Below are 12,429 nucleotides of genomic sequence, written 5' to 3' on the forward strand. Positions count from 1 at the left end.
CACATCAAGTATGGAGAAACCTTTCCATGCAGTATGGACACAATGTGATCCTTCACCCCCTTCAACAGAATCCTTCGACACTTTGCTGTCTTCTTTTGCCAAGCCTCAACTTGAGCAGTATCAATAGGCTTTGGGACCTCAGCCTCTATGAACTCCTTCAGCCCATTGTCATCTAACACCACCTCCATCCTATCTTTCCATGCAATATAATTTGAGCTGCCTTCAAGAGCATACTCCAATCGCAATCCGTTGAAAGACATTTCAACTTTGACACCAAGAAAACACTGCTGCAAATTCGAATTCCACCAGCTCAAAACTCAACCGCTTCTGATCTAAAATTCGTGAGAACAAAGTATTTCTCATACAGAGATTGACTGTATGGGCATTCACCGGATATCTCACCTTCCAAAATAAGGATGAATCCAGAGGCTACCTGGCCCGATTACAGACTCTGCTTGAAGAAATAAAATGTAAACACTTTCTGAATAATAGATCTGATGATCAACTCTGCTCTGATACCATGTAGAAATTTTGAATAATATAACACTTATTCACAGAGATTATCTCGATTATACACTATTTGCGGAATGCATGCATAATGCATAACCTCCTCTACGTTGATCATCAATTTTGCGGAATTAAAAACAATGAAACATCAATCGCATGTGCACATTAACACAGTATGTAACCAGGGAAAGCATACAACTGAAAACCCCAAACTATCTGTATATTATAATGATAGAGAACATGTAACAATACATAGTACAATACTCCTCACAAGTACTCAGTACTATCTCCACCTGTTACACACAAACTAGCTCAGATCTGAATCAAGTCACAGGTTCAAATCTCCTCCGTTGTCTGCCTGCCTCTACTGCGCAATCCAAAGCAAGAATAGGAATGATCCAAGCTCGTTTTCCTTGGCTTGTACTGCACAATCCTCATTGGCAATCTCCATCAATGCATGTGCAAATCTCATGCACAGCTATAGTCACAACTGATAGCAGTCTCACTCTTTCACCCACCTCTAACACTTGTCTCCACTGAATTGTCCATGCACTGAGTTAACTAATGTATTCTTTAGTTGCTTTATGAGTTAATAATTAGTGAATTAATTAATAATTAATTCACATCACTCATCACTAGTGTATTCTGCAGTTAGACTAAATACAACTAGTTCAACCAAGTCAAACTTAACACAACTCCATCAACTCCTCAATCAACTCCACCAAACTCAATCACTTGAGTTCTAACTGAAGTCCATCATGCAATAGCTCAATTGACCCATAAGAAAAGCGTATTTCCTTCTGGCAGTTGCATGTGCCACATCCGTAGCTCGAACTGAAGTGCTCCAAGAGGATAAGATAATGTTTATAGTCGAAATATTATTAAGAGCTAATAATATTCGACTGTTCTATATTTAGACTGGCAGTCTAAAAATAGACTCCGCCCATATGTCTAAAAATAGAAGTCCATCTATTTTTACCAACATGACCAATCATCCACAAATAGCATCCTGCAACTCATAGACCATGATCCATATGTCTAAAAATAGACTTTGTGCCAAAAATAGCCTGCGGGCCCACTTAGTGAAGGCGACTCCTTCGACTAAGCTCCATCATCTTGTTGCATTTTCAACACCAACTAAGTTTATCGAAAGCTTTAGAAAGATCTAACTTGAGAATCATAACTGGCTTTTTGAGAACCTTGAGAGAATGGATCACTTCATGTGAAAGAATGATACCTTCCAGAATCTGGCACCCTTCTACATAGCCTGTTTGCTCAGGAGAGATAAGGAGAGGGAGAAGAGGTTTGAGCCTGTTCGCCAAGACTTTAGAGATGAGTTTTTAGATTACGTTACAGAGAGCAATGGGCCTGTATTTGTCTGGAGTGCTGGATTCTTCCACCTTAGGTACTAGTGCTATGAAGGTCGTATTGAGGGAGGGGAGGATCCAGTGCATTGATCTCGCTTCTTCCACGAGTTCCCAAACCTCTGTTTTGATGTGCTCCCAGAAAGCGTGGAAAAAATTGGTTGTGAAGCCATCAGGTCCAGGCGCTTTGCCATCCTTAAGTTGGGCCAACGCATCCTCCACTTCCTGCATAGAGATTGGCTAGAGTAACATATTGTTATGGTCCTCCGTGATGATCTTTGGTATATGCTGCGTGATAGAACGTATTGCCTGAGTTCTGCAACCTGGAGGCTCTCGAAGAATGTCCTAAAAGTACTCTTTGAATTCTTGTTCCATTTCTTCATGCACCTCCAGACGCTCTCCTTGCCTATTATTGATGAAGGCAATGTAATTGTGCATTCTCCTTTGAATAGTGGACCTATGAAATAATTGGTATTTTTTTGCCCATCCTTGAGCCATCTAACCCTGGATTTTTGACACCACAGTATCTCTTCGTGTTGCTGTCGTGCTTCGATCTTGGTTAGGAGGGTCTTCTCCTGTTGCGCATAATCTTCAGTTCTTCCCTCAGTGATAATGCGTTGTTGCAATGTGTTCATTTGCTTCTCCAACTCTTTCTGATGGTCAAAAATATTTCCAAACTGAGAGCGGTTCCAAGATTTGAGAGCTTGTTTGAGATGTTTTAACTTTTGTTGAAACTGGAACATCTTGGCTCCTTCTGGGGGACTGAAAGATTTCCATGCATCGATAACAACATCTTTGAAGTTAGGATGTGAAAACCAAAAAGATTCAAAGCGAAAGGGCCTATTGCACCTAGCACCCGGACGCGACCATTGTAACATTATGGGCCAGTGATCAGAGCCCACTTGAGGCATGATGGAGGCATGAAAGTCCCCCCCCAGATGAATGGCATTATCCGACATAAGGAATCGATCCAGCCTGGAGGCTATCTGTTGTGATCCCCTTCTTTTATTGGTCCATGTATATGTACCATTGGAAGTCTGTAGATCCATTAACTGATTTCTGTGGATGAAGTCTTTGAAGCCGATACTGTCTCCATCCAACCTCGAACGTCCACCAGACTTTTCCTCCAAAGCAGTGATGATGTTGAAGTCACCACCACAAATCCAAAGGGGAAAGCTCCTGTCAGAGTTGAGCGCTGAAAGAGTATCAAGCAGATCCAACTTTCTTTGTAATTCTTGTGGAAAATACACATTAGAAAGATGTCCATGGATATTGGTACCGATTAGGTGGAAAGTTGTCTGAATAAAGAAGTGTGAGGCATGGAAATCATGAAGGGAGAGCACTTGAGGATTCCATATGATTGCGAGCCCTCCGGAAGCCCCAAAGGCATCCACCGAGACTGAGCGGCATCCCGACCAGGCTTTATTTAGTATTTTTGTAGAACAGTACTATTGCATTTTGTTTCTTGTAGGTAAATTAATGAGGGCTTATCTTGTTGGATCATATTTTTTAACATTCTATGTTTTGCAGGGTTGTTAAGCCCTCTCACGTTCCATGAGATTAGCTTCATGAGGAACAGTGGGGAAGAGTTTTGAAAAACTTGGTCAGCTTGGGAAATCTTCCAGACTCCACCAGCATTTCTCCAATAATAATGGTCCTCTGCAGATCCGTTTTGCGTCCGCGTTTCTTCGTATCTTTCAGTATTTTTTTCCCATCCCAAGGACTGCCTGCCTGAATACCAAGACATTTGTTGTGCTGTGCTCTGGCTAAAACTACTTCAAGTCTTTCGATTTCCCGAGGGGGTATAGCGCTGAATTCTTTCTGTCTACACGCTGCTTCCAGCCTGAGAATGTCCAGACCTTCCAGATCTACACTTTCTGGTTCCTCCTCCATGTGTATCGGTGTATTTTGTTCTTCCTCATTTGACTGTTGATGAATACTGAGAGCTAGAGCTGCATCTATCTCCATGTTGGAAGATTGTAGGGTTGTATCTTTATCTTTTTTTTCAGAGGAGGTGGAGACGGGGATGTTGATGGGATCGGAGGCTGGGAGCGGATCTGAAGATTTTGGAGGAGGAGGGGGAGAGGAAGGAGATGGATCTGAGGGGGGGATTGAAAGGTTATCCTCCATGTTATTTTGAGAAGTCAGGATTTCAAAACTATTCCGAGTTTCGGGTTTCTTGAGATTATCAGGGTCAACTGGAGCTTTCTTGGCATGCTTTCTTCTACTTGAAACTTTTGTAAAACCCTCAGCATCTTTGCTTGTCTCAGTGACAGGGGTTTTAGACTGCAGATTCAGTGGGCAATCCCTGAAAATATGGCCATGTTCATGGCATTTCCTACAACGAAAGGGAACATGCTCGTAGTCTATTGTTTGGACCCATTCAAAATCGTCATGAAATAAACTTACCGAATCCGTGAGAGCTTTGGCTAGGTGCATGTGTACACAGATCCTGGCATATGAGGTATATCTTCGGAATTTTGTTTCCTCAGCGACCTTGATAAAAACCCCCAGGCTATTACCTATGTCCTTTAAGGTTTCCTCGTTCCAGTATTCCAGGGGAAGAGAGTACATCCGGATCCATACTGGAGCCCAGTTGAAGTCTTCTTTATCTGGATTGAACCTCTCAATCCAATCACGAAGGTACAGGCCTGCAGAGTTGAAGAAGTACGGGCCACCCTCGAAGATACGAGTTTTGTCCTCCAGACAATTGAAAGTAGCGGTGAAGAAGCCTTTAGGACCGAGCTGCAGGGTAACTTGTCCTTTGGGCTTCCACTTGGAGGCAATCCATCCTTGCAAGGCCTTTTCAGTTGGCCAGAATCCAAGAAACTTGCCTATGAGTGCATGATACCTCATATATTGGATTTGGCTATTGATACGGTGACTGGGGAGATCTATTTTGATTCTTTCTGTAGACCTATGGATGCTTGTTGCAGAGGATGCTTTGGGCCTTGACGTCGAGGCATTCTGGTCAGTGCCTTTATCTTTGGCGGTCGCTGGACCAGCAGCAAAGTCACCATCACTGTTGAGGGCAGGATCGATGTCATGCGCAGCTAGCAAGGATGAATCGGGACTGGCTTGAGTTCCTGTGCCTACTGATTTGTCAGAAGAGGGACCGGTGGGTGGAGAGGGGGTCATACCCGCCCCTCTGGAGGGCGGATTCATGGAGTCAGCGTTAGCAGAGACACAGAGTCAGGGTAGCAGTGAGCTCCGTGGAGAAGGACGGCAAGGTTATGCAGGAACCCTAGCAGCGTCGCTCGGCCCTAATCGCCATCCCAACTTGTCTCCCATCTCGAAGCCTAAGCAATGTTGGGATCCTCAATAGAAATGAATTTTTACAAATCGGTTCAGAAAAATTATTAGTGCCACGACCAAGTCCCATTTTTAATTTGAAATTTTGATCCTCATTTAGATATAAAACTGCTCCCGCTCGCCACCCCCCCCACAACCATCAGGTTATGCAGATCCATTAAAATAAGCCCATGGGAATGATTTGTCAATGTTCTCTGTCGTGATAATCCTGTTGGGTTGCTTGGGTTCATCCTCGGGTATTAGGTGATGTAGAGAGGATATATGTGCAGAGGTCACTGCCTAGTTTGGTGTTCTGTTATGGAAGATGATTGAGTTCCTACTGAGCCAAATACCCCAGCAGACAAGCAGAGGGAGATTCCAAAGTTTGTGGGGGTTTCTCGATTCCACCATGTATGCCAGGCTGAAGGAAAGTCCTGACCAGTCTAGGGAATGTTGATATTGTGCAATTGTAATATATTCTGCCAAAAAGCAATGATGATGGGACAATGTAGGAATAAATGATTAATACTTTCTTCAACATTTCTACATAGGGCACACCAAGAGGGTCCATAGAAAGATATTTTCTGAAGGTTGTCACCAGTGGGCACTTTATTGCGCAAGATACACCACATAAAGAGTTTTTCCTTAGGGGGGCTTTTCAGTTTCCATAAGGGTCGCCACCACCAGTTCAATACCGGTGGTTTATGATCAACATATATAAATGAGTATCCATCCTTGGGTGTGTATCTTCCATGTTGAGAGAAATTCCATAGTAGCTCATCATCTCTGTCAAAAATTCTAATATGAGATTCCATAAGGGCATCGATGTAGCCTATCCATTCCTGTTCCCATTCAGCAGGTATGTGAAGTTCTGGAGCAGATTTCCATGCTTGTGAGAATAAGGTAGTGTTGTTCGGGTCAGCAATTTGGTCAAGAGTGGAGATACCCACTTGCTCTAAGAAACGTATGAGGCCAAGAGAGAGGGTGTGTGCATTGCCGCTACTAGACCAAGGGTCTTTGCCTATGCGAACTTGTCTGCCTGATCTGATCCTCCAAGCTAATCCGCTACAAATGTATTCAATAGAATTTAGGATAGCACACCAGACCGAGGAGCTATGAATTCTGTTCACTGGAGGGTTCCTGATCCATTCAATGGGTCAAAGAGGACTGATGTACTTCATTTTAACAACCTTGGTCCACAAGTTGTCGGTCGAAAGAATATGCCATCCTAGTTTTGCAACAAGTGCCCTGGAGAAGCATGAGAGATCTTTTAAATCCCATCCTCCCCATTTTTTAGGCAGGGAAATGAGATCCCATCTGGTCCAAGCAAAAGTGTGTCCTTCCTTGGATCCTTTCCAAAGGAATTTGCAACAAATTTGTTGGATTCTAGAGAGGATGCCTTTAGGAATCTAAGCTAAAGACATCCAATATACTAGAGTCACCTCAAGAACTAATTTGATGAGAACTAAGCGGCATGCACGAGAGAGCCATTTGTGCTGCCAGATATTCATCCTTTTCTCAATCTTGGCTAACAACCAGGTCTAGTCAACAATTCTCTAATTGTTAGGTTTGAGACAGAATCCTAAGTATTTGAACCCATCCTCAAAATTCAGTGAGGTGAAAGGAAATCTCTGTAAGGAAAAATATGTGTTGTGTTGTGAGCATCCATGAGTTGATAATGTAGATTTCGAATTATTACACATCATACCTGTTGCTTTGCATAACAACTTAAGTACAGAGTTGAAGACTGAGGTATCACTAATAGATCCATTCAGAAAGATGAGTACATCATCCACGAAAAGGAGTTGTGTAATGATGTAATTATCAGAAATCTTGATGCCTTTCAGTCTCCCAGAGTTTCGTTCATCGATAATAAGTCTGCTCAGGCCCTCCATTACCAAAAGAAAGAGTAGGGGCGATAAGGGGCACCCTTGTCTAAGTCCTCTCTCTGCATGAAATAAGTTTGAAGCTGCTCCATTAATAAGAACATTGTATGAGACAGATGAGATACAGCACATGATCTAGTTGATGACAGAGATAAGAAAGCCCAGGTGTGTCAAAAGCATCTGAATGTATATCCAGCTAGTTTTGTCAAAATATTTTGCAAGATCAATCTTGAGGATCATGCCCTTGATGTTTCTAGTGTGCATGGAATGTAGCCCTTCTTGTGCAATTCCAATGGCCTCATGGATCTAACGATTGTCCAAAAAAGCGAACTGTTCCTGAGATATATATTGGGAGAGAATGGGCTTGATCTGATTGGCAATGATTTTTGCAATAATCTTGTATATGCAATTGCATAAAGAGATTGGTTTATAATCAAAGAAAGTGTGGGGAAAATCCGATTTAGGAATAAGGGCAATGAAGGTAGATTTAAAGGCATTATACATACTTTCGTTGATCCTGGATTCTTCAACCACCCGAAGAAGATCGTGACCTAGCAAGTCGAGGAAGGTTAGATAGAATTCAATGGGCCAGCCATCCGAACCTGGACTCTTGTCTTTCTTAAACCATTTGAGAACAGCTTCTAGTTCCCCCATCGATATAGGTCTGTTCAAATCCTTCGTTGTGTCATCATCAACAAACCTGGGAAAGAGACCAACAATTTTTATGATTTCCACCAAAGTAGCCTCCTATGGAGCTTTGAAAAGATGACCAAAATGGGAGGTGGCCAGGGATGCAAGTTGATTGAAGGAAGAGTAAGAGCGACCTTCCTCATCTTCCAGGGACCATATGGTGTTGATGGCTTTTCATCCATTGGAAAAATGGTGATAGAACTTAGTGTTGTAATCTCCATCTTGTAGCCAAATAGCTCTACTTTTGAGCCTCCAGGTTTCTTCCCTTTCTTTTAGGCTTCTAATACGCTCTGATTCCAGTTTGATGATATGATCTTTAGCTTCAATAGATGAGAAGCCTCCTCTGTTGGGGTCTTCAGCTCCGACTAATTCTTCTTCAATGTTAATGAGCAGCTGCTCATCATGTCTGCGTTTGTTCCTTGCCCACTCAATCATTTTCTTTTTAAGACAGAGGAGCTTATAGGAAAATTTAGCAGAGGTAGACTATCCCGGGGGAGGTGGATCAGTTGTCCAGGTCTCTCTGACAAGCTGGAGATAATTCTCATCCATGAGCCAAGTCGAATTGAATTTGAAGGGTGATTTGGGTTTGGGCATGGGACCAGAGATATCAATGTAAATTGGGGAGTGATCAGAGATGCCCCCCGAGCCCACCCATTGTCTGTATAGAGCAAGTTTTTCGAGAAGGGCTTCCTTAATCAGAAATCGGTCCAGTCTTCGTGAGAGCATAGCTTCCCCAATTATTCTATTCCTCCAAGTTGGTTGAAGATGAGCCATCGGGATATAAATTAAATGATGGTGCCCCAAAAGTGCACTGATATGATCAGTTAATGGGTTTGTCTATGCATGGGAGCCCCATGATTCAGTTGTTCCAATAGAGAAGTTGAGGTTGCACCCCAAGATGATATTGTCAGATTGCATGAAAGAATAGTTCAGTATTGTCTCCCAGAATGTCATACGATTGTGATAGGGGCCATAGATATTTACCAATCAGATTTCCATTCCAAGCTGTTCTAAGAATACATTCGCTACCAAAACACCCTCTCTACCCCACACATTGACAAGTCTCAAAGTCTTGGGATTGATTCCAATGGAAAGTCCCCCTGATTGACCCCAGGCATCAAGGGCATGAAGGATCCAGCTAGGAAGGAGAGATGCTAGGGCAAGGATGATGTGTTCACAATCTCCAAGGGTCTCCTGAATCAAAATCACGTCCACCTTCTCTACATCAAATAGTCTTCCGAGGGCTAGTCGTTTTGCAGGACTAGACAACCCACGAAAATTAAAGGAGAGCCACTTCATGAGAGACCGGGGGGGGGGTTTATTTTATGCTCTAATAACCCCATCAATGGAGATTTGTCTACCTTCGACCACATCAAGGCCAGCCTGTAGAATGGACTTGGAGATATTGGAGTGTCTACCCCTAGTGGGTTTAGGAATCTTCGGGATTTTTGGGGGGGGAGGAAGTGCCCAATCCACCACCAGAGGACAAGATCAGCTTGTTAAGAGATCACAGATTGTATCAGTGGTCAGAGGAAGATTCAGATGATGCATCAATAGAGGAGGTAGGACACAAGGAATAGCGGGGATGGCAGGAGGAGGGGTGGAGAAAATATCATGGGAGACATAGGAGGGACAAGAAATCGAGTTCAGATTTCATCTAGAGAGATTAACATCTTTGGGAAGATCATATGAATATGCAGATGATAAAATAGATACAATTGGAGAAGAGAGGTTGGGAAAGGATTCAATACCTGGAATACGACCAACAGCAACAAAGCATGCTCTAGTGACCCTTGGAGAAGGCGGTTGCAAGGGAGCCATTGATATCCTTTGATGTGCCATAGATAACTTTGATTTTGATGGCCCTTCCATCGGCTCTTGATGATGCTTTTGTGTGGCATGTCTGACCTTCCTAATGTCATCTAGTGTCGTCAGAGATGGGATCTCTTTGGTCAGTAGGGGGCATTCTTTGTAGAGGTGTCCAACTTTGTGACAACGCCAACAACAGAATGGAACTCCTTCATAATCCAGAATTTGTACCCTGGTGGTGTTCCTCCATTGAATCTGCAAGTCCTTTTCCAGTCCTTCACGGGTGTCCAAATGAACCAGGATGCGAGCAAAGGCCATCTTCCCTGTCTCAATGTAAGATTTATCATGATCAAGGTATGTCCCCAAGGTGTTCCCAATGCACTTAAAAATGCCGTCCGACCATAAATGTAGAGGCAATCCTGGCAGCCTGACCCAAATTGGACTAACACCCAATTGTTCTCGCTCTGGATCGAAAAGGGGACTCCATCTTTTAAGTAATACAGGTACCATTTCTATGTGCTAGAATTTAGTAAGGACCCAGTCTGCGTGTTCAGGACTATGGAATTGGAGAGCAAACCAGCCCTTTGTCATAGTAACAACTGACGGTAACATGTCCAGTATCTGACCCCAGATCTCCAAGATCCATTTTCACAGGTGAGAAGCGGTGTAATGCCTACCACAAACCCTTCCAACCAAAACCCTACTAGCTGTACTAATGACATCGGCCATAGGAAGACCTTCACCAAGAATAAGTTGGCTACCCTTGTTGCTAACCTTAATACACTTAGATTTTTTAACTTCGCTCTTGCGAATATCTGAATCTAGGTGAACAATTTCGATGGATGGAGTCTTAGAGGAAGTACTAACCCTGGCGAGTTCAATGGGGTTATCAGGCTGTAGGATGGGGGTTCCTTCGAAACAGCCAGAGTAGGGGGGAGTCGAAACAAATGGGGGAAGGGGGAGGAAAGATGGCAGAGGAGTGAGTGAGTGAAATAGAGGTGAAAACCCTAGAGGGTCCCGGATCAACAGAGGAGGATGTTAGAGGGTGAAATTCAAGATAGAAATCCAAAAAATGAAGCGATGAAGGAGATGGGGAAGAGAATTCAGGTATGTTAAAGAGTAGTGGGTCATCAGGGTAACAATTAAATGGAGTTCCCACGGATACATGACCAATAGTTTGAACGGGCACCAAAACAGTAGGGCTAGGGTTAGCTAGGGAATATGTTGGGGAAACCCTAGAATCACTAACCAAGGGAGCTGGTAGATCACCTACTGCCGATGGATCATTGATAACGACAGTTGTGGAGGCTTGGTCCAAATGTACATAGACTCATAGGGGTCTTCAGAAAGTCTATGAGCTTGACATCCATCAGTAACTCCAAAAAGTGTTGCAGCTGTCCTGGGAGATGACGTAGAGTCCAACCGGAAACGTAGCTTGCGATGAACATTCACATGTTCCTACATGCGAGGATCATAGAGAGGAGGAGGGGATGCAAGTATCAATGAAGTTTCAGTCAGACAGTGTAGCTTAACCATGATCTTGCGATAATTGCAGGATCGAGTTCGGCCGTGCGATCAAAGCCATTTTTCCCACCAAATTATTTTGTTGAAAAAGTAATTTTTCCTTTTTCCATATGAGGTAATATAATATTATTTTATTATTTCCACTATTATTTTATAATATTCCTTAGGAGGCCCATTTTAGACCTCAAAATTTCTCTAATGCCGGATTTCCAAAAATTTATGTTAGAATTTTTCAAAATCCTACTGCAATTTCCATTGTTTTCTGGGTGAAATTGAAACATCTTTAGACTACACTTTCTATTAATTGGGCTAACCTAAATAGCAAAGGCAAGCATTTATTGACCAATATTAGAGTCCACAAAGATTTGAAACCCAGTTAGGGCCAACTACTTCTCATCAATTACATCTAGACAAAATATCATTTACTAACCCAACTATTGGGAGGTAAGGTAAAGTGCTGGTTTTGTGGCAAATCGGGACATTTGAAGAAGGACTGTTGGAAGAGACAACAAACATCCAAAGAAGACTCTTCGACAGAGAAGAAAGAAGCAAACATGACAAATACAAGTTCGGCATCCATTTCAGGTATGAGTGATGAAGTGTTATCAGTTAGTTTGTCTAATCATGATCAACATTGGCTGTTAGATTCTGGCGCATCAAATCACATGTGCATTCATAGAGAATGGTTTAAAACTTATAAATCAATAGATGATGGATTAGTTTACATGGGAAATTATGTCACATGTAACATTGTGGGAATTGGAAGCATCCAGCTTAAAATGTTTGATGGGACAAATAAAATTCTAACTGATGTAAGACATGTACCTAAACTAAGAAAAAACCTCATTTCACTAGAAGCACTAGACACTAATGGATATAAAACTTTTATTCAAGGTGGAGTAATGAAAGTTTATAAAGGATTTTTACTAGTAATGAAAGCAAAGAAGGTTGGAAATCTTTTTCAGTTATAAGGAAGAACAAAGTCAGATCATGTTTCTATAGTATCTAAAAACGACAGTAATTCTATTCGTTTATGGCATCAAAGGTTGGGTCATATGAGAAAAAGAGGTTTAAAGATTTTATCTTATCGTTAGTTACTTCCTAATTTAAAGTCTGTTAAGTTAGATTTCTGCAAACATTGTCTATTTGGGAAACAAAGCAAGCAGAAATTTAAAACTAGAAAACATACTAGTAAGGGAATCCTTGATTATATCCATTCTGATGTTTGGGGTCCATCTCCTACAACCTCATATGGAGGATCGTCCTATTTTGTATCTTTTATTGATGATTTCTCTAGAAAAGTGTGGGTCTACATGTTAAAGAAGAAGTCTGATGTATTCACAATTTTCAAACAGTTT

Source organism: Pinus tabuliformis, chromosome 5_2 (assembly GCF_031772625.1).
Source record: "Pinus tabuliformis cultivar Carrire ecotype Pingquan chromosome 5_2, CPIR1, whole genome shotgun sequence".
In the NCBI taxonomy this organism is placed as follows: domain Eukaryota; kingdom Viridiplantae; phylum Streptophyta; class Pinopsida; order Pinales; family Pinaceae; genus Pinus; species Pinus tabuliformis.